Source organism: Sus scrofa, chromosome 10, assembly GCF_054392235.1.
Source record: "Sus scrofa isolate SSC_HxYL_T2T_F1_AM1 chromosome 10, Sscrofa_HxYL_maternal_Yorkshire_Landrace_v2.0, whole genome shotgun sequence".
Classification (NCBI taxonomy): domain Eukaryota; kingdom Metazoa; phylum Chordata; class Mammalia; order Artiodactyla; family Suidae; genus Sus; species Sus scrofa.
This window is the reverse complement of record NC_139392.1, coordinates 33,965,312-33,973,658: the sequence shown is the minus strand read 5'-3', so window position 1 is coordinate 33,973,658 and position 8,347 is coordinate 33,965,312. Positions and strand designations below refer to the sequence as shown.

At 38.6% G+C, this 8,347-nt stretch overlaps 1 protein-coding gene across 1 annotated transcript in view; it reads left to right on the top strand.

The window, feature by feature from the left end:
- Positions 1–8,347, top strand: part of LOC146398945 (uncharacterized) — a 367,324-nt gene that overhangs the window by 258,935 nt on the left and 100,042 nt on the right. The window lies entirely within an intron of this gene.

Sequence of the window (8,347 nt, the reverse complement as noted above, 5' to 3'; positions counted from 1 at the left end):
TTCTTCTCCTTATAAATATTACTTATTTTACCTGTCAATTTTCCAGATATCTTTTTCTGCATATTGCCACTTCTCACCACCACCCCCTCCAGAGATTTCTTAAGCATGTACACATCTTGATTGCTTTCCTAACTATAGTATGGTATATTATCATAACTTATGTATCTTTCCTCACTAGACTCTGAACTCTTTGGGTGCAGAGACTATGTCTTTACTCAGTTTCTATCCCAGCTCTCTGGCATTTTGCTTGTTGATCAGCAAATGTTTTAGCGAGTAAGTAAGAAAGAAAGAAATGTAGGCATTCAAAATGGAAGGAAACAGAGGCTTGGGCATATCTGTGAATAACTTAAATATAACTTAGATACTTAACTTTCAGTTCAGATAAATAAATTGGGCATTTCCTGTTTCTAAAAGATACCATGCCTTATTTATTAGGAGATAGAGAGATGAAAAAGGAAACAGTACCTGCCTTAAATAATTATGTAAATCTTTGCGTTGCTACTGTGGTTCAGCAGTTAAGGAGCCTGGCTGACATCCATGAGGGCAGAGGTTCGATCCCTGACTGCGCTCAGTGGGTTAAGACTCTGGTGTTGCTGTGAGCTGTGGTGCAGGTCACAGATGTGGCTCAGATCCCTCATTGCTGTGGCCCTGGCATAGGCTGGCAGTTACAGCTCCAATTGGACCCCTAGCCTGGGAACCTCCATATGCCACAGGTGCAGCTGTAAAAAGAGAGAATGACAAAAAAACATGTAAATCTCATTGAGGATGAGGCAAGTACTATCCTCTATCAAAGAATATGAGTTTACTGTGGAAATTTGGAAAAGTTCCTCTCCTGTTTTCTTACCCTCCCCTCCACAGTACTTCATATTGTATAATTATTTTATTCTGTTATGTGATGAAGAAAAACTGAGAGAGAGGTGGGGCTTGAAATTGTGACTATTGGATGTGTTTGGATAGGTACCAGTTTGAAGGCATGAGGGTCTTCAGGCAGAATAGTAAACTAGGGCAAGGGAGTGTTCTAAGAAGTATTGCAAGAAAATGCTCTGATAGGGTGTGTGTAACGGCACTGGACTATTTTGATTGCTAAGCGCATTTAGAACTGTATTATGTAGGATCTTGAGCAGCAGGGGGAGGAATTTGGGTTTCATTTGGTTGTCAGTAGGTATAGAGGCATCAGGAATTTTTGAGGACCTATTCTGTATTTTTATACAAAGAAAAATGCACACATAATATTTTGGTTTAGTCACAATTCTGTACAAAGTGAGGAGGTCATACTGAAGACCTTGAAGTGATACCACTTACCTTCTTCCCTTCAGCATGCTGTCTGCATTCTTCTATTAATGTATAACTCAAATCTGTCCACTTCCTTCATCAGTGCTGCTGCCACCCTTAATCGAAGCTGCTGCCATTGCTTACCTGGGCCCCTGTATTAGCTTTTTACAAGTTTTCTTCTAGGGACTTCCTTAGTCTCTTCTCCATAAAGAAGCCAGAAACATCCTTTTAAAAATGGGAAGGATGTCAATTTATTCCTCAGCTTAACACCCCTTGGTGGCTTTGAATTGAATCCAGCTGTCTTACTTGGTCATGGAAGCATCTGCATGTAGTGTGGCCCACACTGTGTATTCAAGCTCATCTCTTACCATGTGAAACCATGCTAATCTCCTTTCAGTTCTTCGCACACATGAATACTTCAAAGTGCTTTCCTGCCTTTTACTTGGCCTGTGTTTTTTTGTTTGTTTTTTCTTAGTGTGCTGTTTTTTTTTTCTTTTTTCCCCATATTAAAAAATTTTATTGAAGTAGAGCTGACTTACCAGTTGTGATCATTTCTGCTGTACAAGAAAGTGATTCAGTTACACATATACCCACATCCATTCTTTTTCAGATTCTTTCCCCATGTAGATTATCACAGAATATTGATTGTGTAGAGTTCCCTGTGCTGTAGAGCAGGTCCCCATTGGCCAGGCATTCAAAATACAGTGTGCATGTGCCAATTTCAAATCCCCAGTTGATGCCATCCCCCACCCCACCTGTCTTCGTTGGTAACCATAAGTTTGTTTAGAAAGTCTATGAGTCTGTTTCTGTCCTGCAATAAGTTCATTTGTATCTTTTTTAGATTCCACATATAAGTGATATCATGTGATGTCTTTCACTAACTTCAGTTAGTATCTATAGGCCCCATCCATGTTGCTGCAAGTGGTATTATTTTATTCCTTTTTATGGCTGAGTATTTTCCATTGTGTGTGTGTGTGTACACACACCACATCTTGTTTATACAGCATATATATGGGTCTTGTTTTTGTATCCATTCAGCCAGTCTATGTCTTTTGGTTGGAGCTTTTAGTCCATTTACATTTAAGGTCATTATTGATATGTATGTTCTTATTGCCTTTTGTTAATTGTTTTGGATTTGTTTTTGTTGATTTTCTCTGGCCCTTTATCTCTTGGCCTTTTTTCTTGCATTTTGTTCTCTTGTGGTTTGATGACTATCTTTAGTGTTGTGTTTGAATTGCATCTATTGTAGATTTTTGGTTTGTGGTAACCATGAGGTTTTGATATAGGAGTCTATATATACACACGAGATTGCTTTAAGTTGCTGGTCTCTTAATTGCAAATGCATTTCCAGGAGCCTGTATTTGTACCTTCCTATTCTCACAATTGCTGCTTTTGGTGGCATATTTATATGTGGATGATTTCCTGCCTTTACTGATGTTTGCCTTTACTGGTGAGCCTCCTCATTTGTAATTTTCTTCTTTCTAGTTGTGGCCTTTTCTTTCTGCCTAGAGAGGTCCCTTTAATACTTGTTGTAATGCTGGTTTGGTGGCACTAAATTCTCTTAGTCTTTGCTTGTCTGTAAAGGTTTTGACTTCTCCTTCAAATCTGAAAGAAAGCCTTGCTGGGTAGAGTAATCTTTGTTGCGTATTTTTTGCTTTCATCACTTTAAATATATCATGCCACTCCCTTCTGGCCCACAGAGTTTCTGCTGAAAAATCAGCTGATAACCTTATGGGGGTTCCCTTGTATGTTATTTGTTGCTTTCAATATTTGCTCTTTGACTTTAATGTTGGACAGTTGGATTAATATGTGTCTTGGTGTGTTTCTCCTTGGGTTTATTCTATATGGTACTCGTTGTGCTTCCTGGATTCGAGTGAGTGATTCCTTTCCCATGTTAGGGAGGTTTTCAGCTATTATTTCTTCAAATATTTTCTCTGGCCCTTTCTCTCTCTCTTCTCCGTCTCAAACCCCTATAATGCAAATGTTGGGGCATTTAAAGTTGTCCCTGAGTTCTTTGAGACTGTCCTCAATTCTTTTCATTCTTTTTTCTTTATTCTGTTCCACATCAGTGATTTCTACCAGTCTGTCTTCCACCTCGCTTATTTGTTCTTCTGCCTCCTGTATCATGCTATTGTTTTCTTCTAGTGAATTTTGTATTTCAGCTATTGTGTTGATCATCTCTGCTTGTTGAATATTTAAATCTTCTATTCCTTTCTTGAATGTTTCTTCTAATTCATCGACCTTTGCCTCTATTTTTTTCCCCAAATCTTGGATCATCCTTACTAGAATTACTCTGAAGTATTTTTCAGACAGGTTTCCTATCTCCACTTCATTTAGCTGTTCTTCTGGGGTTTTGTCTTGTTCCTTCATCAGACTCATGTTTCTCTGACTTTTCATTTTGTAGAACTTTTTGTGTGGTCTCTTTTCTGCAGGTTAGAGGGTTGTAGCCTCTCTTTCTTGTGGAGTCTGCCTGTTTGTGGGTGAAGTTGATTGATACAGGGGCTTCCTGATGGCAGGGACTGGTGACTGCCCCCTGGTAGGTGGAGCTGGTTCTTATCCCTCTGGTGGGTGGGGCTTTGCCTCTGGGTGTGATTGGGGGCAGCCTATTTGCTGATGTGTGGAGCTGTGTTCCCACCCTGTTTGTTGTCTGGCCTGGGGCCTCTCAGCCCTGATGGGTATGGCCAAATTTTTCCAAAGTGGCAGCCTCAGGGGAGCTCACACAGATGATTATTTCTGGGACCCCTGTCTCCAATGTCCTGCCCCCACAGTGAGTCATGACTACTCCTGCTCTCCAAAGAGATCCTCCAAGAACTCCCAGTGGGCTTGATCCATATTCCTATAGAGTCCCTGCTTTGTCCTGTGATCCAGTGCACATGAAAGCCTGTGTGTCTCCCTGAGTCCTGTGGAGCTCCTGTGCTTAAGCCTCACTGGCCTTCAATGCCAAGTGCTCCAGGGCATCCTCCTCCCAATGCCAGACCCCCCAGGCATGGGAACCCAATGTGGAGCTCCAAATTTTCCCTCCTGTAGAAGAGCCTCTGCAATGTAGTTATTTTCCAGTCTGTGGGTCACCCGCTGACTAGATTGTTTATATCATGAAAGCACCCTTCCTACTATCTTGATGTGACTTCTTTTGCGTCTTTGGATATAGGATGTCTTTTTTGGTACCTTCCAGTCTATTTTGTTGATGGGTCTTCAACAGTTAGTTGTAATTTTGGTGTTTTTGTGAGAGGAGGTGATCTTGAGTCCTTTTACTCTGGAATCTTGTCTCTTGTCAAATATGTTCAGTTTCCCATGTTCCCTTGCAGTCCTGTCCACACATAACAAAGTCAGGGTGGTCTTTAGCAGGATGCTATTGTTGGCTCTGAATTAGTGACCAATAAATTTTTCTTCTTCCCCCTTGTGTAATGGTGAGAATCTGAATGTTCTCTCCCATGAGATCAAGGATCTCCACTTTTCGCTACTTCTATTCAACAGTATCCTGGAGGGTCTAGCCAAGTGCAATAACTATTTATATCTTGTCCTCTGTGCCGAGTCTAGTCTCACTGGCTCATGGGCACCCAATGACTTAGTGTTCTGTTGACTTCAGTTCTTCTTAAGGCTTACTCAGGTGTTGTTTCCTCAATAAAGCCTTCTAGGACCACTTTATTTATTTATTGTAGGGCCACACCTGTGGCATATGGAGGTTCCCAGGCTAGGGGTTGAATTGGAGCTGCAGCTGCTGTCCTGCACCCCAGCCAGATCCAGCTCCTGTCCAGATCCAGCCAAGCAACACCAAATCTGAGCTGCGTCTGTGACCTACACCACAGCTCATGGCAACACTGCATCCTTAACCCACTGAGCAAGGCCAGGGATCAGACGTGCATCCTCATGGATGCTAGTCAGATTCACTTCCATTGAGCCACGACAGGAACTCCATGGACCTCTCTATTTAAATAGCTTGTTTTCCATTTACTCTGGAAATGCTTATTTTAGCAAGTGTCTTCTTTCTTCTTTATAGTACTGTATGTTGTATAATTAGTTGTTTACTTGCATATTGTCTACCATTCCCACTGGAGTGTGAGCTCTTTAATTTGAGGATTTTTTTTTAATTCTGCACTCTTTCAACCTCTATACTTAGGGCTTTCAGTAAATACTGTTTGGAAAAATGAAAGTGAACCTCACCTTAAACCTTCTTTCAATGTCCTTAAAGACTGTGAGGATGAACTGAATTTGTTTTGTTCTCTCCTGATTCCTTAGCTTCCATTTCAGTCCTGCCAAAAACAGATATTTGGCAATTGTCAACAAAGGACTTGAAAAATGAAGTAGCCTGTATTCTTCATATTCTTGTGTTTGTGAACACACTGAAATAGCCACAGATGTATAGATTGTGATCTTATGTAATTAAAAAATTAGATGTCATTAGTTTAATTTGTTAATTTTTAAAAATTTTAAACAGTTTTAAAAATACTGGCTGTATTGCCTGTGTTGTACAATATTTCCTTGAGCCTGTATTATACCCACTAATTTGTATCTCCCATTCCCCCACCTCTATATCCAACTTAATTTTTAAAAATGATCTAACATGCCATCTCAAATAGCATAGTGTTTTTGTAAGTGTGGATTTAAGAACCCTGCTTGAGTTCCAGTTCTGTGGCCTACAAGCTGTGTAAGCTTTGACAAGTTATTTCGTTTGTGTCTCAGTTTGCTCATCTATCAAATGAAGAAAATTATGGGTTATTCTTATTATTGTGGACATAGGGTTATTATAAGGATTAAATTAGTTAATATTCATGAAGCATTTAGAATAGGCCTGGCACTTGGTAAACATTATTTAATTATAATGAATAAAGAATTATGTATATAATTTTACATACTGAATTTCTTAGAGAACATATATGTCTATGGAAATATCTCAAAATGTAACTTTGGGAAAGACCATTCTATTAATAATACAAACATATATTATTTTTATTTTTAATTTATTCTTTTTCCTTAACATAATTACTCTAAAATGGTATAGATGTTATTGCTTAAGTGACTTTGGCCTGCTTGCACCCTTGGGCAGCTTTGATTTGAGATTCAATTCTTAAAAATTAGGGATTTATTAGGAATTATATAGCAATGAATGACAAAGTTATTTATTACATATCTGTCTAGATATAAATATATTTATTATAACCCCTTTTATAAATCTTCACTTCTCGGCAGCAGTTGCCTTTAATTTGGTGATTCTTTATTCTGTCTGCACATGAGAATCACCTGGGAGACTTAAGAAATTACAAATATCAAGGGCTTATCCTTGATTCAGTAAAATCATTATCTCCGACATAGGCCTATTGGTGTTTTTGAATGTTTCCTCTGTAATTGTACTTTGTAATTGAAACTGAGAATTGGCTGCTTTTTATTTTTATTTTTTTAAATTTTTATTTATTTTTTGTCTTTTGCCTTTTTAGGGCCACACCTGTGGCATATGGAAGTTCCCAGGCTAGGGGTTGAATCAGAGCTACAGCTGCTGACCTAAGCCACAGCCATAGCAATGCGGGATCCTTAACCCACTGAGCAAGGCTAGGGATCTAACCTGAATCCTCATGGATCCTATTTGGGTTCCTTAACCTCTGAGCCACAAACAGAACTCCTAAAGTGTTACTTTTTGGCAAGTGATTACTGAACTTTCCTGAAATTAAGGTCATATGATTCTTGATATGAAAATAGGGATTTCTGGGCTTCAGCTCAAATGTACTAAATCTAAACATCTAGGGGAGAAGTCTGATGATTATCTCTGTGTTAATAATGATATTGGGAGAGTCTGATCCAGCAAGTTCAGGAACTAAATGGGTAATGCCTGTTTACAAGAGATGAAGCACTTAGATGCTTGAAATAGGAGTTTACTTTGAAGGCTTTCATATATTTCAGGATTGGATCCAGTTCTTGTAATGAGTAGAAGAGGGTTTGGGTAGCTATTACAGTGCTAATTCGCTGCATTTTAAGAAGAAGAAAAAGGAGAAATTCATCAGTGTGCTGGCTAAGGACAAGAGTAAAATTAATGCCTTCGCTTTGTTACTGATTGCTGTTTTAGCTAGATGAAAGTATGTTTTACATTAGAAATACACTTTAGTTTTCTTTATTAAGGATAGGATATATTTTGATACACAAGTTGTTCCATAGCACAGGAAAATAGTAGGTGTCCACTTTTCTGATATAACTTTATTTTTCCTTGCCAGCTATGAATTTTTATGGAGAAATATGCAAATATAGAGCATGTAATTGTATATGTGACACAAAGGATGTAGAGTCTTAGTATTTTGAGAGTTAACATGAATAGATTTGATTGAAAGTAATTGTAGAGTACCTGTTACTAATAATCAGTTTTGCTGAGGCGTGTGCTGAGTTTCAATTTAATGTGTTAAGAGGCTGGAGTGTAGAAGCACTCTCAGTGTATAAGCCTTGCCAAATGTCTTGCATTCTTATCTCCATGCCTCTGTTTTTTATTCTACACTCCCAGCACTTGTGCAGTAATTCTTCTAAAATTATTATAGAAGTTCCTGCTGTGGTACAGTGGGTTAAGAATACAACTTCAGTGGTTTAGGTCACGGCAGAGGTGCGGATTTGATCCCTGGTCCAGTGCAGTGGGTTAAAGGATCTGGCATTGCCAGCTGCAGCTTGGACTCAATCCTTGGCCTGGGAGCTTACATATGCCATGGGTGCAGCCATAAAAAAATATAGATATGTAAATAAGTAAAATTAATACTACCTTAATTTTTTTTTTAAATAGATCCACTACTGGCCAATCCCACAAGAGAAAGTGGCTGTAATTTCTGGTAGATTCAGAGAAAATTAGGAATTTGAAAAAGTGCTAATTCTTAGCTCCAAGACAAAGTTCTCCTTTAGTTTTAGCTTGCTAGCAATTTTAAAGTTAATGAAGGAGAATCACCTACTATTTTAAGAAAATATTCTTTCCTCTGTCTTATTTAGAAATTGTGTGCCATGTCAAGGACTTGGAATGTGTTGTGCTCTATTCAGTATCCAAATGTAAGACGTCAGTGTTGGTAGTTCATAACTATGGAAAGACAAAAAGAACCACTGGAATTAAAAAAAA